General features: G+C 48.6%; 2 long non-coding RNA genes across 8 annotated transcripts in view; one reads left to right on the top strand and one right to left on the bottom strand.

Moving 5' to 3' along the window:
- LOC102493597 (uncharacterized) overlaps window positions 1-26,612 on the bottom strand; it is an 83,568-nt gene that overhangs the window by 4,851 nt on the left and 52,105 nt on the right. For 2 of the 5 annotated variants that reach the window (XR_001371163.2, XR_003551127.1), the window contains exon 3: window positions 14,256-14,376. This is a non-coding gene — a long non-coding RNA (uncharacterized LOC102493597). Of the gene's footprint in view, window positions 1-4,746; window positions 7,900-10,045; window positions 10,281-14,255; window positions 14,377-26,612 lie in introns of those variants that run through there. The other 3 variants (XR_003551128.1, XR_336056.3, XR_336057.3) reach the window with 3 other exon arrangements.
- On the top strand, window positions 14,374-24,835 carry LOC102493047 (uncharacterized). Of its 3 annotated transcripts, XR_336054.2 has the most exons (4): window positions 14,374-14,487; window positions 17,369-17,510; window positions 21,173-21,249; window positions 24,821-24,835. It is a non-coding gene; the product is annotated as an uncharacterized LOC102493047 (long non-coding RNA). The 3 variants fall into 3 exon arrangements; XR_001371162.2 differs by lacking the exons at window positions 21,173-21,249; window positions 24,821-24,835 and adding an exon at window positions 19,456-19,576 and having other exon boundaries at window positions 14,376-14,487; window positions 17,369-17,535; XR_336053.1 differs by lacking the exons at window positions 21,173-21,249; window positions 24,821-24,835 and adding an exon at window positions 19,456-19,576 and having other exon boundaries at window positions 14,380-14,487.

Genomic DNA, 26,612 nt, shown 5'->3' with positions numbered 1-26,612 from the left:
TTTTTTGAGAAGCTTTTGCTATAGGGTGTGTGCGCTCACCAGAAAGACAGAGAGATAGAAAGCAAAAAATCACCCCCCAGAGGGGTGGCCACCCCACAATCCCTTCTTCATTCTCCTCTCAGGATCTTGGGCACACATGCACACTCGCCTGGTGTGAGTTTAAGCCACTGGGTCTGGGACTTGAACTGCAGTCGGCTACATGGGAGTCAGCAACATAGCCATTACGCTAACTGCTGGTCCCATGACCAATGAAGAATTTAAAAAGTAGAGCCAACAGGGGCTTTCCCCTGATACTGCAAGAGCTTACATCTGCCGTTAGTCTGTCGCTCGAGGTCTTCAGGGTGTGCCTCTTATGGAGAACACGGACACTCAGGATAGATTGAGTGGGGAAAGGAGGGGTGCGGATGTGTAAATTGTCCCCACGGCTGCAGTTTGGCTACAATGTGACCCCATCGGCACCTGCAGTAACAATAGCCCCTAGACTGGATGTGACGTCGTATCGCTGCACTCCTGCCTCCTGGGAGGTGGTGGAGGGCTGGATGGAACTGCGCGCTGCTCACTAGAATCTCTGCTGGGGGCTTGGGGGAGAAGCAGGAAGGGAGACCTGCAGAGAGGGGAATGGAGCCTGCGATCAGAGAGAAGTGGGGCAGGGACCCTGGAGCCCCACAGAGACAGTGAGTGGCCTGTCTCCCCTGCAGCGCAGTGCTTTGTCTGCAGCCTGAGTCTGTGGGTTGGCTTTGCATCCTGAGGGCCAGTTCCCTCTCATGGGAACTTTTCTGAGTTAGAGGCTGTTCCTCGCAATCAAACAGTCCCCAGTGTGATGACAATGTCCTGCTAATACGTGTCTGAAGGTCTGAATGCTACTCCATAGCCTTGACTGTGTAAGAAATGTTACTTAAGTTTACTTCCTTAAAGTCTAATTACATCCGACCCTGAGTCCACAGTCTTGCCGAGGTGGCTGGAAATTCTCTCAGCGGTTCATGGGGTACGAGGGAGCCCTCTTCACCAGGGCAGCACACTCTCTGGGAGGCTCCCATCTGAAATGGTCTCCAGTCTTGGCTGTCTGGAAGCCTTGCTGGAGCCATGCTTCCTGCTGTTGCTCTCCCGTCCCTCCTGCATGGGCTCCTGTAGAGAGGCCTGTCTGTAGTGCTGGGTCAGAGCCTGGCCTTCCAGAGTTAGATGAGCCACTCAGCCCCCTGCAGTGGACACTGTCAGCCTCCGTCTCTGTCTCGTTGCACCTGCAGGCACTTGGCTCACTACCTCTTCCCTACAGCGTACTCATCCCAAGGTCAGGCCTTTAAAATACAGGAGCCAGGGAGGCAGCCTGTCACCGAGCACTTTCTAGGTACCTGTTTGCACTCCAGGAAGGAAGAGTGAGAGTAGAAGCAATAAGCCTCTGACACTTTGCTACAGAGTGTTTCTTTCTTCTTCTTTTTAAATTTTTTTTTAAGAGAGATATTTTTAGCTACAAGGTGCATATGTGTGCCCACCAGAGAGACAGAAAGACAGAAGGGTGGGGAAAGGAGGGGTGCGGATGTGTAAATTGTCCCCACGGCTGCAGTTTGGCTACAATGTGACCCCATCGGCACCTGCAGTAACAATAGCCCCTAGACTGGATGTGACGTCGTATCGCTGCACTCCTGCCTCCTGGGAGGTGGTGGAGGGCTGGATGGAACTGCGCGCTGCTCACTAGAATCTCTGCTGGGGGCTTGGGGGAGAAGCAGGAAGGGAGACCTGCAGAGAGGGGAATGGAGCCTGCGATCAGAGAGAAGTGGGGCAGGGACCCTGGAGCCCCACAGAGACAGTGAGTGGCCTGTCTCCCCTGCAGCGCAGTGCTTTGTCTGCAGCCTGAGTCTGTGGGTTGGCTTTGCATCCTGAGGGCCAGTTCCCTCTCATGGGAACTTTTCTGAGTTAGAGGCTGTTCCTCGCAATCAAACAGTCCCCAGTGTGATGACAATGTCCTGCTAATACGTGTCTGAAGGTCTGAATGCTACTCCATAGCCTTGACTGTGTAAGAAATGTTACTTAAGTTTACTTCCTTAAAGTCTAATTACATCCGACCCTGAGTCCACAGTCTTGCCGAGGTGGCTGGAAATTCTCTCAGCGGTTCATGGGGTACGAGGGAGCCCTCTTCACCAGGGCAGCACACTCTCTGGGAGGCTCCCATCTGAAATGGTCTCCAGTCTTGGCTGTCTGGAAGCCTTGCTGGAGCCATGCTTCCTGCTGTTGCTCTCCCGTCCCTCCTGCATGGGCTCCTGTAGAGAGGCCTGTCTGTAGTGCTGGGTCAGAGCCTGGCCTTCCAGAGTTAGATGAGCCACTCAGCCCCCTGCAGTGGACACTGTCAGCCTCCGTCTCTGTCTCGTTGCACCTGCAGGCACTTGGCTCACTACCTCTTCCCTACAGCGTACTCATCCCAAGGTCAGGCCTTTAAAATACAGGAGCCAGGGAGGCAGCCTGTCACCGAGCACTTTCTAGGTACCTGTTTGCACTCCAGGAAGGAAGAGTGAGAGTAGAAGCAATAAGCCTCTGACACTTTGCTACAGAGTGTTTCTTTCTTCTTCTTTTTAAATTTTTTTTTAAGAGAGATATTTTTAGCTACAAGGTGCATATGTGTGCCCACCAGAGAGACAGAAAGACAGAAGGCAAGAAATCACCCCCCGCCCAGGGGGGATGGTTATACCACAATCCCTTTCCTCCATTCTCCTCCAGGTCAAAGTCCAGAGAGCATGCAGTGAAGTGGACACACACACTTTCATACCATATCCATAGGCACATACTCACGTATACATTTATACAGAGACACACTCTCTTAATGTGCGTGCACACACACACATGGGCACACACACACGTACACCTGCAAGGGGGCAGGCACAGGGTAGACAGGAGATTGGCCCTTGGCAGGATAGCAGAGAGGCCAGGTCACACCATCAGTGCTGGCCCAGGAGAGCAAAGCAGCCAGCACAGGCCTCTCTTCCTGAACTCGCTACACAGAGATATTGTGTGTCTCACCAAGGTGTGAGGCTGCTTTCTCTCCTGAAATGCTTTTCCTCCTCATAGCAGTCCCAGGAGCTCAGGGCCAGGCAAAGGAAAGGGCTAGAAATGGGACTAGTACTTCAGGGGAGGCAGCCTTCCCTTCATCTGATGTAAGGCCTGCCAGATTGGCGGGACTCTTCTGCTTTCTCCTTCACTCTACCCTGCTCTCCAAGTTCTGGCCGCATGGTCGACCTTCCATGTCCACAGCCTCTGGTGCCCACATTACCTTTGTGAAGCTTATTATTAAATCCGATAAAGAGCATTTAAGCAATGTGAGGGAATGCCCATGTTCATCTCGGTGTTTCAGACAGGTCATTTAGAAGTAGAGATGACTTGTGCCCACAGGCTGGCCCGTGTGCAGTATCATTCATTCATTCACTCGTTCCCGTTCAGCGAGCTCCTCCGAGGAACCCGACTGTGATGGTAATAGCCATCGTGTACTAAACAGGCAAGGTTCCCGTGTCCCAGGAGGTCACAGGAGAGAGACGGAAAACACGTGAGCAAACAGGAACACGCCAAGCGATCTGAGGTAATGCCGTGTCACAGAGACAGCACGAGAGGCTGTGTCATCCCCAGGATGGAAAGCAGGGCTCAGAGCAGATGCCTGCTCGGGCACGGCCATGGCAGCCCTGTTCGCGGCAGCCGGAAGTGAGAACCCAGATGTGCATAGACGGGAAAGGGAATAAATGAGATGTGGCACCTCCAGACAGTGGCGCGGAGGTCAGCCTTCACAGGAAGGACATTGGCGGACGGAGGCCAGGTGGGAGCGCGGTGGGCGGGACCCGGGTGTCCAGGGCGGAGAGCCTGACTTTGACTCTAGGAGAGTGGGAACTACAGTGATTGTAGCTGTGGGCACAGCCATCGGACTGACACTTGTCAAAGCTGGCTCCGGCTGCTGTGTGGGACCATACTGCCGGGGAGACAGGGTGCCCAGGGAGCCGAGGGGAGGCGACGGTGACAGTCCAGGCTGGAGGCGAGGTCGGCCGCCATCTCAGCCTGCTCCCTGGCCCAGAGCTCACGTGCTGGGAAAGGAAGATGAGGAAAGCAGAGTGTTGAAATCCGCTGGTGCCTGTGTCAGTGACACAGGTCTGCACTGTGGGGATGGGGTGTGGCCCAGGCCACCCCTTGGCCCTTGGCCTGATTCATTCAGCTGACCAGGAAGGTGCAGGAATCTGAGGGCAGGGTCAAGGGCGGGTGGGGCAGTGCCTTACAAAAGTTTCAGCCTGAGAGACAGGCAGAGCTGGCTTAACCCCAAACTCTTGCCAGCTACACACCTTGGGCGAAGGAGCTCACCCCTCAGCCTCAGTGTCCTCATCTGGAAAAGGAGAATAAGACAGTGTCTGGCTCAGGGTAAACATGCAATCAAAAACAGTCGTCATTGGGAACCAGCAGTTAGCGTAATGGCTATGTCGCTGGACTCCCACGTAGTCGACCGCGGTTCGTGTCCCGGACCCGGTGGCTTAAAACTCACGCCGGGCGCGTGTGCGTGCATGCCCAGGATCCCGAGAGGAGAATGGAGGAGAAGGGATTGCGGTGTGACCATCTCCCCTGGGGGGTGATTTCTCGCTTTCTGTCTCTATGTCTCTGTCTGTCTGGCGAGCGCACGTGTCCTACAGTGAAAATCTCTCAAAACAAAACAAAACAAAAAAAACCAGTTGTCATTATCATCATTTCGCCATTATAGTTCTAAGGCGTTTATTCCATCTTCTCTGAACATATTAACACCATCCGTTTAAGTACCTTTGATTAATAAGACTGGTTTCTGTTAATACTCTGTGAGCACCTTCGGGCAGGACTGGTTATTCTTTACTGTTCCTCCCTCTTTCAGGTCACAGAGCTGACTCCCACCTCCCTTAACACCCTGGTCTCCACGTGTGGTGCTCAGAACAACTGCAGTTGGCAGTGGTGCCTGTGTTCTCTGCCAGATGTGTTCCGTTTAGGTGAGACGGCCGCCCCCTCGGCCATCACCGTGCTATGGACAGTGTATTCCCCAGGGAACTGGAAGCAGAGGAGCTATTGGCACGCCGGGTTCCTGGTAGTGCTATCCACAACAGCCAAGAGACAGGCCGCCCAAGTGTCCATCGGTGGGTGAATGACACAGTGAAATGTGGTGTGGACCTGCCATGGAATAGCATTCAGCCCTAAAAAGGAAGGAAATTCTGACCGACGCTACATGTATGAGCCTTGAAGGCGTCGTGCTAAGTGAAAGGCGGCACCAAAGGGCAATCATTGTCTAATTACATTTAAGTGCGGTGTCCTGTCACACTCATAGAGACAGAGTAGAACAGTGGTCGCCACTGGCTGGGATCTTAGATCTCCCCTCATTCCATCTCGAACCTCCCTCAACAACTCAGTCTTCGAATAGCAACAAGAGAAATTATTTAAAAGCGCAAGTAAGATTACGTCCTTTCTCTAATCAAAGCCCCCAGTGTCCTCTTCTTTCACTCGGGGCGAGAGCGAAGTCCTTACACGCCCACAGGGCCCACACGGTTTGGCGGTGTGACTGTAGGTCCTACCACCCTCCCACTCGCCCACCCTGCTCAGCCTCTCTGGTCTTCCTGCAGTTCTGTGAATATGCTTAGCAGGCTCCTGCCCCAGGACCTTTGCACCCCCTCTTCTGGAACCCTCATTCTGCCGATGTGACTTTCCTCTCCACCTTCCCAGATATCTTTTAGAAGGTCTTATTAGAGTGGCCTCACTGTCTCTTTCATAAGGAGTAATGTCCCTCCCGATCCTGCACCCCCTCTGTGGTTGTCTGTCTCTGTGTCACACACTACACCCCCCACTTGCTGATCTTCTCCATTGTCAATTGCCCCCTGGAATGTCAGCTCTATGGGGGCAAGGATTTTGCCTGAATCATGAGCTACTGTTTAAGAGCCCAGCGTCAAGCACATGGTGGGTGTGCAGTGGAGGTGTGTCCAGCGAGCCAGTGGGTTAATAAATGGATGCAGAAGCCCGTCCCAGAACTCCCCCACCTTGGCTCGGTTTCCCTGTCGGCGGGTGTGTAGCTGTCCACAGCAGGCTCCAGTGCCCCTTTGCATGTCTGGGCTGTCTGTGCCTGTCTCACAGAGGCCACGGCCCACAGGGATTCCTGAGCCCGTGCCCGGCTGAGCCTCGCTGGGCTGCGCCTTCCCCAGAGGCAAGGGCATCGCTGGTGCAGCAGCCTCTCGGCAGGTTTCCTGGGTAACCTGAGGGCCTGGCCCACCCTGGAGAGCTGGGCTTCTCTCCATTTCTGCAGCCATCTCCAGAGCTGTCCCTCCAGCTGGCGCCTTTGCTAACAGGGATGCTGTTTGTCCAGGGCGCTGGGGTGGGCTCCAGAATCTTTAACAAAAAGGCCAAGATACAAATGCTTATCCCCAGGAGGCCGAGCTCGCTGGTCACACAGAGAGGAATGAACGGCAAAGTCTTTATGACAGAGAACGAGCCTCCCAGGCTCCCCGTGTGAGTGGGGTTTTCCTTCCTGTGCTGCAGCGAGCTGGCCCTGGCCCTGGCACCTGGCAGCACTTCGCTGATGCCTGGGCTTTCTCTGTGCGTTGCCATGGAAACAGGCCCTGGCACTCCAGAAAGACATTCCAGTAACATTCATTCACACACTCGATTCCCCCGACCTGAATGCACACGTGCACACACACGAGCGCTCAGACTGCTCCGTCACGCCACACATGAGAAGGGCCTGTCATGTGGCAGGTGCTCAGGCCCACGTAGGCTGCTCATGTGGCTCCTTGCAAAGATGTGGGGCAAACAACCTGGGGTCACAAATGGGGTCAGCTGGGCAGGACTCTCTCTCCCTCTTCCCCTTGCATTCAGTTCAGAGGCAAAACAAGAGACACTTTTTACTTTAAGGCAAAATCAAGTCTGTGTTCCTTGCTACTCGGTGGGGAGGGGGGAAGGTGAATGCCTTGCCCAGCTTAAGGGCGGCTGGAATCCCTTTTCCTCCCTTCTGCCACTTCACCCATACCCCAGAGAGCGGGTACCTCTCACTCCCCGGTGCTGAGGGCCCAAGCTCTGCCTCAGGTGCCTTCTGTTCAGACTGACTGGAGAGGCCTGCAAGGTAGCCCAGGGGCTTGTATATCAGAGCAAGGGCAGCCCCGGGGAAACCAATGGCTTGGGATTTGCAGAGGGGCCCTGTACGTTCACACACAGCACAAGGACAGGCCCACACGCATGCGCACACGTTCATGCACACACACATGTGCACCTGCAGCGGTCATGTGCGCACACCACACGGGCAGGTGTGCATCTCTATACACACGTCCCAGTCCCTCGTACTCCCCGCAGGCTTGAATAGGTGCAGACCGCATAGACACGTTCTCTCTCCTGTCACACACATTGAGTCCGCGCACCGACAGACCGCTGTGCGACCTGCCCACGGTCATTTTGCAGATTCCCGAGGAGCTGAGATTAAGCAGTAGGCAGCATTTTCTCTGCCCTGTCCTAAAAAGGGGCGACCCCATCTCTGTGGGAGTTACCGAGGTGGGGGACAAAATCCACTTTTCCAACCCTGAGCAGTGCCCTCTTAGGATACAAAAGAGTTGAGGCCGAACGGACGGAGATGGAAGATCTCCTTGGACAAAGGTGTTGAAACGCTGCAGCATTTCTCTAGTGGCCCCCTCAAGACTGCTGGGCGCACTTTCTTCTCGCCTTCAGCTGTGGCTGGAGATCGTCAGAGGACACTTGGAGAGCCTGGCCTGTGTTTCTGGAGTCTGGGGGGAGACATAGGCCTGGTTATCACCCCTGTCCAAGAGGTCTGTGGGCAAGAAGCTGGGCCAGACACCTGTTCAGCCGGGCAGGAGAGGCGGGCAGCCAGAGAGAATGACTAACACTCGGCGGTGACTGGGCGGAGGATGCGTGACCATTTTCTTTGGTCTACGGAGCAAGCAGAGGGCACATCTGGCTGGAGGCTGCCCACACTACCCAGGGCAGTGATCCCAAAGAGGAGTCTACAGAGGAAGGCGGAGGTGGGACTGGTACACAAGTCAGCCGCAGACACAAGTGCCCCCTACAGAAATCACAGCTAGGAGACCCCCAGTGACAAAGATTTCCAAGAACCCACGGAGCACCAAGGAGACAGGGTCAGGTTTAAACCTCTGCCTGGATCCATGGTTACCAGGGAGGTTGGCTCTCTCCATATTACCCAAAGGAGCCAGGGGAGTCCTAGAAAGCAAAAGAGAAAGAGGACCCTCCTTTTATACCCCAGCCCCCAGCCAGTCCCAACTGTGGGGAAGGGACATGCCTTCACTTTAAATAAACTTTGGAGTTTCTTCAATTACCCAGGCTGGAAATTTTAATTATGGAGCTGAGGATATTCTTGGTCATGTAAGTGTCTAGGGAGGACTTACTCTTTAAGGTGAGTGACCAATGAAGGTATGTCTGTTTCCACCCTTCAGAGGTTTCTTCCAAGAGAGCGGGAGAAAATTTACAAGGTAGTCCTAAGAAAGTGAAGTCCTTTGGTGCCTGGAACTGGGGAGTTCCGCTGTCCGTTAAGGGCTACCTCTACATAGAGTCAGACTACAAAAGACCCAGCAACTCACACTCCTGCCAAAACGCAATGCTCTGGCTCTTTGCAACTTTGGATGGTACAATAATCCTATTTCTCCATCTAGAACACGCATGCTCTCTCATTCCACTAATGCTATGGTTTTACTGCAAAGTGGCCACAGCACACCAGGAAAGGGGGCTCCACAAACTGCTCTAAAACCACACGTGCTCTCCTTTAGAGTCAAGGATAATGTGAAAACAGCATGTCCAAGCCCCTGGACATGACTTATCTTTTAACACTTGGTATTTTGGCCAAGAAAGTTGCAGTGCTACTTGGGCCATACGTTAGGCCGAACCACTGAAATGTGGCCATTTCACAAAGCTGACTTGTCTCCATGGCTTAGACTAAAACCGTACCTTTTAGAGAGTCTATGCATAAAGTGAATAATGCCTAGGATAAAGTGAGGATACTGTTCTAGCAGGACTCTTTGTGGAGAGTAAATGTACAGCACATATTAGGGCATAACTTGTTTTCAAATGTGTCTTTGCCAGATTGACAAGGACTCAGTTTTCTGCTGCCCGAATCTGAATTTTCATTTTGCTACCCTCTCTTCACTCTCAGGGGCAAAGATCTTTAGAATTCCTGTTTCACTCTCTCTTTTCATAAGTGCTCTTACTCTCTGACCTTTTACTTTTTGATTTTTAATATCATTTATGATTATTATTTATTAAGGTTTTTGCTATAGGGTCCAGGTACTCACCAGAGGGAGACAGAAAAAGAGAGAGGGACCAGCAGTTGGTATAATGGCTATGTCGCTGGACTCCCATGTAGTTGACTGCGGTTTCAGTCCTGGACCTGGTGGCTTAAACTCATGCTGGACATGTGTGCATGCCCAAGATCCCAAGAGGAGAATGGAGGAGAAGGGACTGCAGTGTGGCCATCCCCCCTGGGAGGTGACTTCTCACTATCTCTCCCTGTCTTTCTGGTGAGTGCACACACCCTATAGAAAAAAACCTCTCCAAGAAAAAAAGAGAGAGAGAGAGGGAAAGTGAGAGATCAGCCCCTGGGGGGATGGCCATGCTGCAATCCCTTCTCCATTCTTGTCTCAGGATTTTGGACACGCATGCACATGCACCCAGCGTGATTCCCAAGACACCGGATCTGGGTCCCAAACCTCAGTCGGCCATGTGAGAGTCCAGCACTTTAACTACCACATCACCTGCTGGCCCCAACCTTTCATTTTCATAGCCTCTTTTTTTCTTTTTAAGGTTGTTGCCATAGGGCATGCGCACTCCCTGGAGAGACAGATAGACAGAGATAGTGAGAGAGAAAGTATGTAGAAATCACCAGGGGGCATGGCCATGATGCAATCCCTTTTCTTCCATTCTCCTCCTGAGATTCTGGGCATGCACACCCATGTGCCCAATGTGTCTTAATCTGCCAGATCCAGGACTCAAACTACAGTCATACATGTGGGAGTCCAGGGCCTTTACCACTACACCACCTGGGGCTCCAATCGTCTTTTATTCTTACCTTAGGTGTGTAATAGCCACTCTTCTCTTTCTGAGAATATTTCTGTGGTTCTTATTGTTCCTTGGCAGTGTTTTCTGCTCAGCATTGTCTCTGTCACCTTTGGGTTCCTTTTCTCTGCTCTGTCCCCAGTGTTTTGTCCAGTTGTCTGCTGGCTTTGGTTGGTGTTCATATTTAAGAGCTGAAAAGCCAGTCTGGAAGCTGGTGAATGGGGCTTGCTGAGCGGTGAACTTCACTACTGAGTGAAAGAGCAGTGAATTGATTTTATTCTTAGTCTGCTCAGAAAGGAGGTCTCCTGTTTCCTGCCTGGGGGCCATTTCCCTGGCTGTCAGTGTGGTTCTCATGGGTAAATATAAAACTCATTAAATTCCCCTATGAGACAAAGACTTTTGGCCCTATCCTGAGCGATACCTAGTGTCTCTCTGGTTCATCTTCTCCTCCAGAAAGAAAAGCATTCCATATTTTATTTGTGATAGAGGAGGGGCCTCTGTCTGAATTCGGTGGTTGGGGGAAGGAGTGGTGGTGGTAGTGGAGGTGGTGATGGTGATGGCAGTAGCAATGGCGTTGATGGTCATGGTGGAGATGGTGGTGGTGGGGATGGTTGGTGATGATAGTATGATAGTGGTGGTGGTGGGGGTGGTGCTCCTGCTTTTTCAACCATTCCTACTGCTCTCAGCTCTGCTCCTCACCGCACCTCAGAGCTCCCGTGTATCTCCAATTTCTGAAATGCTCTAGGTCTTCTGGCTTCTCTCTTACAGGCTCCGGTTAAAGCCTTCTCCATTTGGAAAGAGTAGTTAACTACTCATCTATCTGCTTTTCTTGTGCAAACGTTTAACTGATATATCTAAGCTCCTATTCTCTTTATTTTTATAAACTTCCACCTTTTAATTCCATTGTCATTTTGTGGGGCTTAAAGAAGTATATAAATGAATGGGGGTGATTTCCATTTTTAAATGGAAGTTCTCCACTGCCCTTTTAAAAATCTACATTTTGTCTCCTTTCATCTTATTTTCCACTCTTCCCTAGCTAGTTTATTTTATTTTCAATACAAGGAATGGCTTTCACCCCCAAGTACCCTGAATACTCCCAGATGAGGTGAGACATGAGTTTGTCTCTGTCCCATACAAGCTCAGACACTGGGGGCCTGAATGTCTCAGGGAGTAAAAGGGGCTTTAGTCACTTTAGATTTTTTTTTGAGTTTTTTGAAGACTTGCCAAAAAAAATTTTTTTTAATTGGGTTATATTTAAAATATGTGGAGTCACTAAAGCCATGCTTTCAACACAAACAATTTTTAACTTACCTTGGTGTGAAAGCAATGCATGTTCAGTAGAAGCTGTGCATGGAGTTCCCATATAACCGCTCTGACCTTCACCCGCAGTACAGTATTTAACGACGTGAGCTAGTCCACACTACATTAGGAAACAGGCCGGGGAGCAGGAAGTCCGACTGCCGGCCTCAGGTGACATCTTGCTAAGAACAGAGCGGTTATATGGGAACTCCATGCACAGCTTCTACTGAATGTGCATTGCTTCCACACCAAGGTAAGTTGAAAAAAAAAAAAAAAGGCAATTTAGTTATGCACTAGTCCTAAGACAATGATAGGATTTATTAAAAACATTCATTCATAACACATAGGCAGAGCAGTACAGTAATGAGACATATGCTTTAAACAGTCTGATGAATATCCTCTGAATTCTAGCTCAACTCCCAGAGCGAAACCATCAACCTTCTATACCCTAACTGGTCTTGGCTGTGGTGGCCACGGCACACGAGCGCTTCCGTGCACTCCGCAATCCCACGGTACACCCCTCCCATGAGATGGGACTGAGGACGACCCCTGTGCAGCTGTCACCAAGGGCAGTGCAAGCCGAGTGGCAGAGCTGCGTGGCATGGTGCTGAGCAGTTCACTTCTCCGGCACAGTGGGCCGAGGCCGGGGGGTCAGCAAGATGCCACCTGAGGCCGACAGTCGGACTTCCTGCTCCCCGGCCTGTTTCCTAATGTAGTGTGGACTAGCTCACGTCGTTAAATACTGTACTGCGGGTGAAGGTCAGAGCGGTTATATGGGAACTCCATGCACAGCTTCTACTGAACATGCATTGCTTTCACACCAAGGTAAGTTAAAAAAAAAATCATAAATTGAGCCGTCTGAAGTCAGAGGTCCAACTCAGTCTATACAAGACAGGGGAAACATCAACCACCATCTTACTCTTCATCAGCCAAATGAACCAACCACTTTTATTTTTCCATATACCTGTATTAGCCCAGGTGCACACACATGCCATATATGGTGAATGAACAAAACACTGGCTCTGAAGTCCGACAGCCTTGGGTTCAAAACCTGTCTCCCCTCACTGGCCTTGGGTATATGGCAACTTCTCTGAGCTCCAGTTTTCATCTGTGCTAAGGAAGAGTCATATCAACTACATGGGTTTATTTCAGAATTAAATAATGTAAAATAATATGGAAGAAATGCCAATCACGATGCTTGCTACATAGCAGGTACTCAATAAACAATAGATGAAATTGTTGTCATCGATTCTTCAGTTCAATGAATGTCAGCCTTTGTTAAGTGTCAGCCAACAGGGTATACGATGGAGTCCCTGTCCTCCAAAACACATTATCTAGGGAGTGTGCTGGTTCAAGGGACTTCCACCAAATGCCTGCTAGCCACGATGAGGCCTGAACTGAGCTGGACCAGGAAGAGAGAAAGGGAAAACCAGCTGGTCAGGATTTAATTAACACAGGGCATGGGCGGTTTAGGGGAACTTGTAGAAAGACAATTTTGTATCCTGCCTTTTCAAACCGAACATCCAATTACAAGCACTTTGCTGTTGCCACATAATCTTCCCGTCACTTTTAATGACTGCATAATATTACACTGCTTTGAGGTACTGTATTTGCATTCACCTTTCCCCTGTCATTTGATTTTTAGGTTGCCAATTTGGGGCTATTACAGATATCGCTATAACGAACCTGTATGTGGCAGTTTTTCCTTTCAGGAATGATTTCTTGGGGATAAACTGGAGGTCAAAGGGTATGAAGATGTTTTACTAGCTCTCGTGCATCTCACTGCCAAGTTGCTGTCAAAGGGTTCATACCGCATATTATCATCATTTTATGTATTTTGTCGGAAGAGGTAAAATTGGCACTCAGATGTTTGAATTGCCATTTCTTTGACGAGTTGTTTGGAGGGGAAAATTGAAAATGGACACCTCGGAGGAGTGCGAGAGTAGCGTGCAGGAACCATGGCTGCGGTGTGCCGGTGGCGACACTGACAGACAGCAGGGCTCGGCTCACCAAGGCGCAGGAAGAGGAGGTGACCTACATGGCCACACTAATTGCATCTCTTAATTGCACTGTTTGTGTTTCGCCTTTCTTCTGTGACTGACTAGATGAATAATTAACATCATAATAATCAGCATTGAATGTATGTAACAGAGGGGGACTGTCATTTCTCACCCTGACTGCCTTTTCAGGAGAGTGGCAACTGTTCAGTGGGGCCGTTCATTCTGCCGAGGAGGGTTTGGAAAAGGAATCAAAATGAAAATAGTATCTCCCGTGACTGATTGACAAGTTGTTGAGTATGTTGTTGTCCTATGCCGGTCACCTGTCCGCCATGGGCAGGGTGAAGGCCCGAGGATAGAAAGGGTTTGACTTGCAGGAAGTCCAGAGCTGAGAGTAGGCGAAGAAGAGTGGAGTCCTGCTCCTTAAGAAGATGGTGGTGGAATGATGAGACCAACCACACGCAAAGCTGGTTTTTCTAAACCAGGCAAGAACCTGGAAGAGGGCATGGTGGAAACACCGAGGTGGGAAAGAGGCTCTTCAGAACATGGGGTGGGGTGGGGGCAAGGAGCTGTGGCACGCCTCCCTGCATGTGGCCAGCTGCTGCACAGCTCCAGGGTAGAGTTGCACAGGCCACGGACAGCTGGTGCAGGCGTGACAGGCCAGCCTCCGCAGGAGGAGGCAGCATGCAGTGTGTATGTTTTCTGCAAGTTCCCAGAGACCCCAGCAAGGGATACGGAGACTCTGTCTGACAAAGGCTGTTGTGATAGACTATAGAGCCAGAGGCAAACACTGGGACCACAGACTTTGGCAATGGACGGCCACAGGCCAGTTGAGCTCTGTCACCCTCAGTAAGCAGCAGTCCAGACGCTGGACTAGACCAGGCCACCCATGTGGGATGCATACCAGCGAGAACATGGAGGACTCACCGTCTGCCAAGCTTCCACCTAGCCTGACACCCACTGCTGCTTCATGCCAGCCACATTGGAGAGAAGATGCCCAACTGCTTTACATCACAGAAGGAGAAGAATTTGGAATTCCTGGAGAATTCTGGGAAGGAAGACACAGAAGAGACAACTTGAGGTCAGCAAGCTAACCGAAGGCTATGTGGAAGGTGATCCTTCGTTGGCCCCAGGATGTTCGGTTACAGTACACGGCTAAGTAAATGCTTGCTGTCAGTTGATATTTTGTGGAAACTAACAAGGAGGCTCAGTTTCCAGCCCACCTGGATGTGAAATAGGTGTCAGGCCAGCACGGAGAAGATGGGGACAATGGGAATCATGAAGGCATGGCCCTCCCAAAATTCCAAAAGGCCTTAGAGAGGCTATGGGTGGTCAAGGCTGTGACACTGAGTTGTTCAGGCCCAGAAAGCTCCATCTCTCTGGGGACAGTTTCTTGAAGCAGTAAATAATGTGGGCTGTGGAAACGTGCAGTCTGGATCCAAATCCCAGTTCTCCCACCTAGGAGCTGCGTGAAGTTGGCAGGCCACTTGACCTTTTGTAACCTCCTTCCTTTATCTCTAAGGTGGGGCAATAAGAGCACTTACTTCCTAGGGTAATTCTGAGACCTAGTGTCGAAATATCTGTAAATACTTACTATGGGACCTGCACTAAGTGTTAGCCATGATGGCAATAGGAGGAAGACAGCTATACTGGAGATCCTGTGATGATCATAGGACACACTGTTCATTTCCTATCTAGCGTTCAGTCCCCGTTTCTTCTTGCCAACAGCACCAGGTCAGCCTCAGTGATAAATCACTATGGGTCTGAGCTGATGGTGACAAATAGTTTCCCAGCATCCCCTGCAATCATGCGACACAGTTTTGACCAACAGAGCTTAAGAGAAAGTCTGTGGTGGGATCTTTGGAGAAACCTTTTGCATACCAGGGAAAAAATACACCTTCTCCCACGGTTCATTCTACCTTAAGCACAGACATGATGGGCACTATGTGATTCTGAGTGACAAACATGAGAGGAGAAGCCAAGGGAATCAGAGTCACTAGCCCTGGCATTAGTAAACTGTTGAACCAAGATTATCGGTTGCCCATTCTGGAAGTCTTGTTAGAAATAGGGAGAATAGGAGCCAGCAGATGTCATAGCAGTTATGTCACTGGACTCCGACATGGCCAATGGTGGTTTGAGTCCCAGACCCAGTGGCTTCAAACTCACACTGGGCACATGTGTGTCCATGCCCAAGATCCCAGGAGGAAAATGAAGAAAGGATTGCAGTGTGACTGTCTCCCCTGGGGGAGGGGAGATTTCTCACTTTCCCTTTCCCTGTGTCTGGTTTTCTTGCTTCCCCTAAGGCAAAACTCTCTTTAAAAAAGAGAGAGAGAGAGAGAGAAAGAGGGAGAGAGAGAGGAATAAAGAAGAAAGGAAACTACTGAGTCATGTTTTTCATTACTTGTAGCCAAAGACATTCCTAATAGATACAGTGCTGATCTATCCCAGAGGAGCAGAGAAGCTCAAGTGCAATTCTAAATTGCCCCTCAATCTCCTGTTTTAAATATGTTTTCAGTTCACAACATTTTCAATTTACAGTGGGTTTTTTGGGATGTAACCTATCAAAGGCCAAGGGGCACCTGGATTCTGCTGCCCTCAGCTCACCTTGATCCAGGCTGTTCCTGGTCAGTCAAACCTCCCCACGGCCTGAGTCAACTATTTCACGAGCTCCTCACATGTGAGGGCCAAATCTTAGTTATCTTTGTAACTTCAGTGCCAGTTTGGAAGCTGACATAGATCGGGAGCTCAATATAGAATGAATGGTAGATTAGGACAGCATATTTTAAAGTTAGAGTCTTCAAGTACTCAGTAAAGCTAACATACAAAAGAAAGTTGCATGGCTGAGCAGTTGCACCCATGGACTCTAGAGTCAAGAGAACTCAGTTCAAATCCTATTTTGGCACTGACTGCCACAGCTACGTCCAGATCACTAGAGTCCACACTTCTGTGACGTGGGACTTAGTTATGGCACTCACTCACTCAGCTTTTGGTCACTAAGTGACAGTTCACAGAAAGCTCTCAGTGAAGGGCAGGTGGTGATGTTATTACAGGTTCAGCATCCCTTGGGACAATGGATTTCAGATTTCAGATTGTTCCAGTTTTGAATATTTTCATAGGAATGAGACCCATGTCTAAACATGAAATTCATTTATGTTTCATATATACCTTGTGAACATTTCCTGAAGGTAATTCCATGTAACTTTTGCTCATTTGGATGTCAAATGCTCAAAACAATGTCTGATTGACTCTACTTGGTCACATGCTCCACTTTGGCTTTGCCAGGAGGGTGTGTCTGTTGTCTGGATTAGTCTGGGTCTTGTGCTCAGCCCAGGTGGACAGGCAGCTGGGCTTGTCATCCCAAGGAAGAGGAGAAGGCAAAGTCTGGCGGCAGACACAAACAGCAGCTGCCCCTGTGGCCTCCACCTTCCCAGCTCTATGACCTCGGGCCAGCGACTCATGGATTGGAAGCCTACCTTCTGCTTCTGTAAAATTTTCCTAGAGAACTTCTGAGGAAGTTGGAAGGTGCCCAACAAATATTAATCCTTCCATAGGGCAAATAATTTAAGTCAACATTGCCTTCATGGACAGAAAAGACCAAACTTTTGACTGGGGATTGACAATGATCCAAATCTTGGATATGTCCCCTCTGGGGATCAGATCATAGCTCAAACTCTCAAATCGATGTCAGTGAAAAGGTCAGCTGGGGCCTGGCAGGTGGGCCCCGGCCTGGTGTCTATTTAACAAACACCCCCACAGTCATTCTCCTGGAAGCCTTCCTTCACTCACTAAATAGTTTTGGTCCAACCTGTTCTTTTGTAGCTGGGATTTTGTAAGAGGCCAAATTCCGGGCTGGGGCAGGATAAACAAGATCGCTTGGCTAATGATTGGTGAGCCTGCCCGGAATGCAACTCACTGCAGATTTTGGTGGAGGAGTCTTTCTCTCCCCCAGACTGTTTACAGGGAGGTTGTTAAAACAGGAAGGAGGGCCCAGGCTCTGTAAAATGGTGACCTGGTGTTTTTTTTCTCTACCCTTATTTAAGGAATGGAGACACCTGCTACTGACCAGAAATTCTCTGACTCAATCTGCTTTACAAATAAAATCCTCTTGGTCAAAATATTCCATTTATCTAACACTTTCCAGCTTACAAGATTCTCAGTGCTACCACCACCCCAGTTTTGCAGGTGAGGAAATCAAAACTCAGAGTAGGTAAGTAACTTACCCAAGGACACACAGCCAGGAGATAGCAGGCTAGGATTAGAAAAATTTCCACAAAGCAAAGCAGGCAAGAAGAGTGTTTTTGCTCAGTCTTCTGGATCTACAGTTAACCCTTCTCTCTGGGTGGGGATACTTGAATATAGTCTTTAGTGAACGGAACGGGAGGGTCCCTTGCCCCAGTGTGGGTATTATCATAGTGGGAAATGTGATTCCTTGACCTTACACTGTCCCTGCTCTGTTAGAAAAATAGCCCCAGCCTTTCCAGCTCCAGTGTCTGGCCCATTTCCAAAGGGATGGAAAGGTAGAGAAAACAGCAGGAAGAGACCTGAGTTGAGTTCCTAGGACTCTAACCACAATCCTTCTGTCTAGACGACCTTAGGCAAATCGCTAACCATCCATCCCTGGGCCTCGGTTTTCTTATCTGAAACACGGAGGCGTGAGGTCTAGTTGAGCTTAGAAATCCCATCCACGTTTCTCTGGTCCTGCCCTCTGGATGCAGCTCTGCTACTGGAGAGCTGGGGCCCAGGGCAAGGTTTCGTTCTACTCTGCACTGCAATGCCCTGCTTTGCTGGAAATACCTGCAGGTCTTTCCCGGCACCTTCGGTTGGCCTCACTGCCACTTCTGGTGAGCTCAGCAATGTGTCCGTGAGAACTGATGGTAAAGATAGACAGGCAGGCCAAACTGAGGCTCACTCTCTCTCTGTCCCCACGTCGCCCTCCTCCCTTGAGGCAGCTGTGGATCAGCTTGGGGAGCACTGGTTGCCATTCCAGAATGAACAAGGCTCAGAGTAGGCAGTTTCCATTAGCTCACTCTAATTGTTCTGGCTAGTCAATGTTTCTCCTGATTAATTTTCAATTATATTGGACGGCCCAGCCTGGATTTGATTCTGCTAGTTTCCCAGAGCCAGTTCTCAGTTATTTCTGGGTTGGCCAGACCTAGGGCCTTCCATCCTCCACATTCACTGCCCTTCAGGGAGGGGCTGAGTGACACCTACATGTGGCCACCTTCACAGCCACACGGAGAGACTGCTCTCATTGTCACTATTGTGTACATGTGGAAATTGAGGCTCAGTGAGGCGAACTAGCCTGCCCAGCTTCCCACAGCTAGTGAGTAATTGGCAAAGATGAATACTGCCTTACAGCTTTTCAAATATATGCCCGTTCTAGTAAAACTGTGGTCTTCATGTTCTTCTCTGATCTTCCCTAAGTCACTGCCTTGTCATCGTAGAACCTGGATCATTTAGAAACCAAGTAGTAATGGAATGAAATTAACCACAAGCCTTATCTTTCCAATTGGAAACCGATTCAGTGACATTCGGGCAATTTCTAAGCTGGCCAGGGACTCTCCTGGTCAGGTTGGGGATAAGCAGAGCCATTTGGGTTTTAATAACATGGTGGGAAAATAGCGTGACTTTAAAGTCTTTATTAGCCCTGGAATGCATTTTCCAAAGTAGGAATTAGCTGACACAGGCAGAGTGTCAGCTGGAAAAACAAGGTCTGGGTTAGGTGGCCCAGAAAAAAACCTGCTTTGGTGCCCAGAGCCTCCCAGTGATTTCAATTGCTGGTTAGCACAGACCAGCAGAACAATTGTCCCATCGGTGACTGTGCCATCGGAATGACCCCACACAGTTAATGGGGGTTTAATAGTGGCTTGCTTAGTCCTTGGTATGGTGCCTGTTGTCATTTTTAGTAAGAAAATTAGCTATCTGTCATTCCCTTTAAACTTGTACAGTAATAATTAGCCAGGCTCTGAAGAGAAGCTGGTTACCCTTAACCTTGGCTGGATGAAAGCTCAGTGACCCATTAAAGTCTGTGAAATCATTTAACTCTCACCATCTGGGGAGGTAATATAGCAAATATTTAGTAGAAAATGGCTATAACTCACATTTTTGCTCGTTTCACAATTTTCAGAGCTCAAGGTAACCTTGTGATCCTGAACAAGGAGTCTCTTAAGAGTCATCGAACTATGGCCCAACAGTCAAATCTAGCCCACCCTATACTTTTATAAATAAAATTTTATTGGCATACGACCACGCCCATTCTTTTACATATTGTCTCTGACTGCTTCTGCTCTACAATAGAACTAAGTACCTGCCAGAGAGACCACATGGTCTACAAAGATTAAAACATTCCCTCTGACCATTTACAGCAAACATTTCATAACCTGTGTCCTAATTTACCAAAGCCAAGTTTGAATCCTGTATTACCACTTAACCAGCTATGTGACCATGAGCAAATGATTAGGTCATCAGAAAAGTCATGATGTGTGGGTTTTTTTTAATTGATTTATTTAATTTTATTTGTTATTATTATTTATCTTTTCCATTTGACCAGAGGAGACAGAGAGAGAGGTAAAGTGAGAAAGCAAGCCACCAAGTCTGGGACTCGAACCATGGTCAGCCATATGGGAATCCAGTGCCCATAACCACCACACCACCTGCTGGCCCCAGTCATGAAGTGTTTTTACATAGAAAAATGCATCTTGACTTTTCCAACAACCCAATACTTTGGCCCCATTCTCTGCCTCAGTTTCTTCAGCTCCTAAGTAAAAGTAATGAGCACTTATGTCATAGAGCTCACCAAAAATGCCTTTAGTCACACATACTCTTTTGTATGTGCTTCTTATATCCCCCCCCCATTCCCTCCTTTTCACCCTATGCCATTTCTCACCCTCTTTCTGTGCCATCTCTGGTATCCACAGTTGCTCTCCATGCTTTTTTACTGTCCAGTATTTCTGTTTCTGTAGTAGAGTGCAAACATTCGATATATATTACGTGGGGACATAAAATGCCTTGACTTGGCTATAATGATGGGACTTTCCCTGAGCCATGAAGTATAAGTGACGTGCATACTGCTAGGCAGAAGCATTGAGAGCTGCTGTGGGTCTCCCATGCTCTCTTCCACTACCAAGTTGACCAAAGAAGCAGGCCAGGTGTCTTGGATGTTGTAACCTTAGGACAGTTAGCTTGAGTTCCTGAGTGATTATGATGAATAGAGGTGTCTTCAACTCACAAAGGACATTGAACCTAGATGAGAAATAAATCTGTGTTTAAATCGCTGAGATTTGAATATCGTTTGTTATTTTAATAAAGTCTAGTTTATGATCATCTATTGGGACCAGCAGTTGGCATAATGGCTATGTTGCTGAACTCCCACATAGTCAACCACGGTTCGAGTCCCAGACCCGGAGGCTTAAACTCACGCCGGGCGCATGTGCACGTGTGCCCAAGATCCCAAGAGGAGAATAGAGAAGAAGGGACTGCGGCGTGACCATCCTCCCTCGGGGGTGATTTCTTGCTTTCTGTCTCTCTGGCGAGTGCACTTGCCCTATAGCAAAAACCTCTAAAAAAAAATAATCTATTGATCTACTTCACAGAGTTTTTGTTAGGATTAGATGAGTTAGGTGTTAAGATGTTTAGAACAGTGTCTGGCACATGGTGAATACACAATTGCTAGCTGAAGTTATAGTTTAACAATTACATCACTGTTCATTTGTAATCTCATTTTCAACTTCACAATAACGGTGAGGTGGTGACACTTCATTTATTCATTCAATGAGTACTTGTTTTTATATGGTTATGTGCTAGAGTCTAGGTAAAAGCTTAATAAAGACACTTTCTGTTCATAGAGAGGAGGTCCATCTAACCCAGTCCTGAGAGTGGGAGTGGTAGTAAAGAAAGGTACCCTAGAGCTGAATCTTTGAAGGTAAGTAGGGGTTTGGGAGATAAAGGGGAGGAAAAGCATTCTAGGCAGAGAGCACTAGCATATGAAATTACGCAGAAGCCTAAAATTAGATGCTCTTTTTGGGGAACATTGAGCAGATTGGTGTGCTATAGGAACAGAATTTTGGTTAGGGATGAAGCTGTTAATGTTGCTTGGCCATCCAACAGCTATTTACCATCCCTATCCATATTAGTCTTGTAACATACAAGAAAAGGAAGATGCACGTGTTATTAGCCTCCCTTGCAGCTAGAGTGATGCTACACAACACAGTCTTATTGAAAAATATGTCAGAAGAAGTCTTCTAGGGTGCTCTGGATTAAAGCAAAGAAGCACATGAAGAGAATTCATCACTATCATGCATGGGTGAAATGCCCGGGACATTGGCGGTCATCTGTGATAACAAGAGAAAGGCCATGAGAACTGGAGGAAACACATGGACCCAATATCCGAACATCAAGCTACTTCTGAAGCAGCCCTAGAACACTCTCAGACTTCTCAGTAAGGCAACAATAGATGTCCTTATGACTTAAGCTGCTGTTCATCTGTTATTTGTACACATAGAATCTTAATTTATGAAGAAATGTGACAAATGAGGCTGGAGAAGTTATCAGGGCCTACCTAGATCATGCAGGGCCCCTGAGTCAATTGGGGTAAGTAAAGGATTTTACAGAAGGAAGAGACATTCACACTGAAAGAGGGGAAGTCACAGCTGAGATCCCACTGAGAATAGGTACCTGAACTGAGGTTTATAGAGATATCTTCCAAGCCAAGTCCAAGTCTCTCTACACTGCTGTGTAAGACCTTAAGCCTCTCAGCCAGTCTTACCCAACCTTCACAATCTCCTTGCTCATGGGAAAAGCCTTGGTCATGGCACATTTCTAACCACATACTAGAAAGGATGAAATTTGGTCAAAGTTGCTTCTTTTATTTTTTTTTTTTAAATTTTTCCATAGGGCATGTGAATTCCCCAGAGATAGAGAAAAAGAGAGAGAAAGTGAGAAAGCCCCCCCCTGGGGGGGGGCAGTGACCACACCATAGTCTCTTCTCCTCTGTTCTCCTCTTGAGTCCTGGGGCAAGCAAGTGGACATGCCCGGTATGTTTTTCAAACCACCGGGTCTAGAACCCAAACCACTCAGCTGGCCATGTGGGATCCAACTGCTTCAACCACCACACCACCTGGCTGGCCCTAGCTTCTTCTTAATTTGGGACCAGATCTGCGATCTACATAAAAAAGGAGTCTTGAAGAAGCATGGAGATAAATGGGAGAAGGTAAGTAGGTGAGGTACCTTAAAGCCAAATTTTGGGGGGAAATTCACAAAAATGTAAGGCACAGAGGAAATTAGCAACAGGAGAGATGATGCCAACCCACTGCCATCTTGGTTTCATTGGCTGAGAAGACAGGTGGCCACAGCACCCCCTTTGCCTCTCCGTGGTTTGGCCCTCTCTATGTCTCCAACAGGTAGCGATGAGCCCCTGAGCTCTCTGTGGCCATCCAGTGCCTTGCCCATCCATGTTCTCAGAAACCGGCTCTGTGCAGTGCAGAACGGGCCCTTCGTGTCTCCCCATGAGGACAGACCTTGAGACAAAGGGAAATCAGAGCAGATGGGCACTTTCTCAAAGACAGGGCCACATCCCCACTTTTCCCTCAGGTTCCTTAAGACAAACAGACCCACTCACACATCAGTTTTCCCCAAAAAAGGACATTGAAGACCAGCTGATAGCCCATTGCGTTTGATAGTTCAGAGCACTGGTTCTGAGAACTGAATTATGTGACTCTGCCGACTGCAAGCTATGTGACGCTGGGCAAAACGTTTAACATCTCTCTGCCTCGGTGTTCTCACCAGGAGGATAGTAGTGATTCCATACACTTGCGAGGGTGCAGTGAGTTAATGCGCAGGAAATGCCGAGACAAGCACTTGACACAGGTGTTATTGTTGTTACCATGACCTGGGACACGACCGGCGCTCTGGCCCTACGTCAGTCTGGCTTACGGTAAATATCTCGACGGGCCCTCGCCAGTGTACTCCTGACTCCTGGCATCTGTCCTGTCATTCCTCTCCTTCCCCCAAACTGGGAATCCATTCCCTTGCCCCTACACACTTAGAGCCCAGCATTTTCCCACAGAGCCTGGCTTGGTCATTCCCTCAGCCCCTTGCCTCCTGTTGCCCCAGGAAGGACCCGAGTCCTCCCTGAGACCCTCCACATCAACCCAGTGCAGACATCTCTGTGCTCTCATGGGACCAAAGAGGGGGAGGGTGCCCTGGCAGGCCTGGCCGTGCTCAGCTTGTTTGTGTATTCCCACCTTCACGCTTCAGTCGCTGTCGCCCCTGACTCATCAGTTAGTTAACAAGCTCCAGAACTGTTCCTCTTTCTTGTGACACCTCATCAAACAGCCCATCTAGCCAGTGACAGTGTGGGCTCCATGGGGAGATTGCTGTTGGAGAAGTCTGGTCGTCTGCTTTTCTGTTTCTGCCCTCCGGTACTCACTGCTCTGAGAGCAACTGAAGGGCAATGGCGTCGGCTCGCTCTTTGCTGTGCGTGCGCATGCACGCGTGCGTGTAGAGAATTTTGCTTTTCACAAAGGGAATTCATAGGCCATCTGGCTGGCTGATTAGAATGGTGTTTTCAATGATAATAAAAGTAGCTCACATTTACTGAGCACTTACTATAAGCCAGTGATTTGCTAAACGCTTTATGTGAATAAACCTGTGAAATAGTTACAATAACCTTGGAAAGCAGGTGCTTAAGATTATTATTTTATAGAAAGGAGACTGAAGTTTACAAAACAATTTGCTCAAGTCATACAACTAGGAAGTGACAAAGGCAGGATTTAAGCCCAGCCAGTCTGACTCCAAAGCATGGCTTTCCATCAGGACTTCTTCAACCCTTTGGTACATACATGCTGCCTTGACCTTAAAATGCACGTACAGGTTCAGGAGGTGTAGTTTGGGGTCCGAGGTTTAGCATGTCTAAGAATCTCTCACATGAAGTCGATGCCGCTGGCTGGAGGACACACTCTAAGTCGCGTATATCTCAATTAACTGCGGTTTTCCTGTTAGGCTGATTGAAGCATGTTCAGTGAAATTCTTTCCTGGAAGAAATTTCCTGAAGTAGAATCATGAAAAAGTTTTGTGCCTAGGAGTTCTGGATTTGAATTCCAGTAGCTATTTTGTTATCTTAACCACGGGGAATTTTCACTCTTAGAGACTCAGTTTCCTCGTCTGTAGGATCGAGGAATAGTCCCACCTGATGGGTGATCGCAAAGGATTAGATAATGTCCCTGAAAAAGGACTCTGTAGACTGTATCCAAGTATGGCTATGAAAGTGATTTGTTATTAAACTAATAAAAACTACAATATTATTACAATAACTATCTTGCAGTCATTTTATTTTTCATTCATTTCCCCAAGCTTTTTTTTTTTTTTTTTAACCATCTGCCTGATGATCAAGGGTAAAGAGATCCATCAGTGTTTTATTGGGCTAATTAGAGACCTTCACTACCTCAGCTTCTGAGCGCTACGGAACTCTGTGAAGTGCTGTTTTATACCCACAGAACAAGCCTCCCAAGCCTCTTCCATCTTTGGCAGCAACATAGTTGAAACAGGAAGACACCTGTATCTCCCACCCTCCCCTCTAATGAGATCAGAGAGACAGCAGGGAAGTTGAGCAAAGCTGAAGTCCCCCACAAAACACCAGCCATGGAGGTCAAGCAGAAGCAGCAACAGATGGCTACCACAGAGATCGCTAATCTGACCAGCTGACAGCTGAGTGGAATTCAGGTATTCCTCATTAGATCCCTTCATTTGTTGTCTACCGTAAACTAAATACAGTGGGCTACAAGTTAGTTGCTGCTTCTCCCATTAAGCAGTGAACTCTATCTTCCTTCCACTTGAATCAGAGCTGGCCTTTAGATATGGCGTGTCCAATAGAATGTGGCAAAGTGACATTCTGGGGCTTCCCAGCTCAGGCTTTCAGGAACTGAGAACTCGTTTTCTCCCATTTAGAAGCCAACAGCGTGCTCTAAAGAAGCTTAGGCCAGACTTCTGAAAAGAGGCCATGCAGCAGAAAGCAGCCATGAGGGGACATCCTGGGCTTGCAGTTCCAGACAAGGTTCCATTAGTGCCTCAGCGATACTAGGTGGAAAAAGATAGGGCCTACGTGTGTGTGTGTGTGTGTGAGAGAGAGAGAGAGAGAGAGATACTAAAAACATTCCAAGGCCAGCCAGGTGGTGTGGCAGTAAGGCAGTTGGATCCCACATGTCCAATGGTGTAGTTTGAGTCCTGGACCCAGTGGCTTGAAAACCCTGCCAGAGTGTGAGCAAGCATGCCCAAAGTCCCGAGAGGAGAATGGAACAGAGACTGCAGCATGGCCATCCCCCAGGGGGTAATTTCTCTTTCTCTCTTTTCCCAGAGAGCACACAAAAGCATTAGCCATCTTAGAAAAAAAAAAAAAAAAAAGGAAAGTATTCCATGCTGCTTTGGCTATGCAGCCGTCTATCAAGGAAGAATTAAAGATAATCCTCACAGTGTTTGGGCTCTCCAGTCCAGTGCTTCTCAAACTTCTAGTGGACAAACGATTCACTTGGCGCTCTGGTTCCACTGCAGGTTCTGATTCAGTAGCTCTGGGGTGGGGCCTGATGCCATGCATTCCTAATATAGTCCCAAGTGAGGCTGTTCCCAGGGGCAGCAAAGCTCTGGGGAGTTGCCATCTTCTCTGAAGAAGAAATTTCCTAACAGGTGGCTTTCTACTACATGAACACACTCAAACTCATACACCTTCTTTAAATACTTCAGACAGGGTAGCTAGGCAAAGGTCTGTAGAGGCAGCCTCAATGTCCTCATTGCATGTTTTTTTTTTTTTTAAGTCTTTTTAAAATTTTCTTTCTTTCATTAGAGAGAGAGAGAGAAAGAAGTGGAGACAAGATAGCACTCCCACCATGATCCACCCCCAGCCAGCCCTGGACCATGAGCACAACTGTGACTGCTCTGTTCGGAGGTCTTCCCTGGAAACCTGGCATCTTCCCACATGGGTCATCCTCACAGGGTGTTGTGTTTTACCACTGAATCAGCACCTGGCCCCCTACGCAGTCTGTGAGGAAGGCTCCACGGCAACTTTACCTTTGAAAATGAAAAGGATTTTGTCCAACATGTATGGAGAATGATGTTCTAAGGCAAAGAGGAGAGCCTTTCTTAAGAAAGTCCAAAGAGTCACTTGGGTGCCTGCGTAGTGTGAGGAAATGGTTTGAGGTCAGATTATGAACAGCCTTGAACATCAGGCTACAAAGTCCACCTTCTATCCTATGGGCCACGGGGAACAATGGGAGTTTCTTTGGAAAGGGAGTGATG

The sequence above is a fragment of the Tupaia chinensis genome, unplaced genomic scaffold (assembly GCF_000334495.1).
Source record: "Tupaia chinensis unplaced genomic scaffold, TupChi_1.0 Scaffold000612_1, whole genome shotgun sequence".
Taxonomy (NCBI): domain Eukaryota; kingdom Metazoa; phylum Chordata; class Mammalia; order Scandentia; family Tupaiidae; genus Tupaia; species Tupaia belangeri.
The sequence above is the reverse complement of the archived record's forward strand: the minus strand, read 5'-3'. Positions and strand labels throughout refer to the sequence as shown.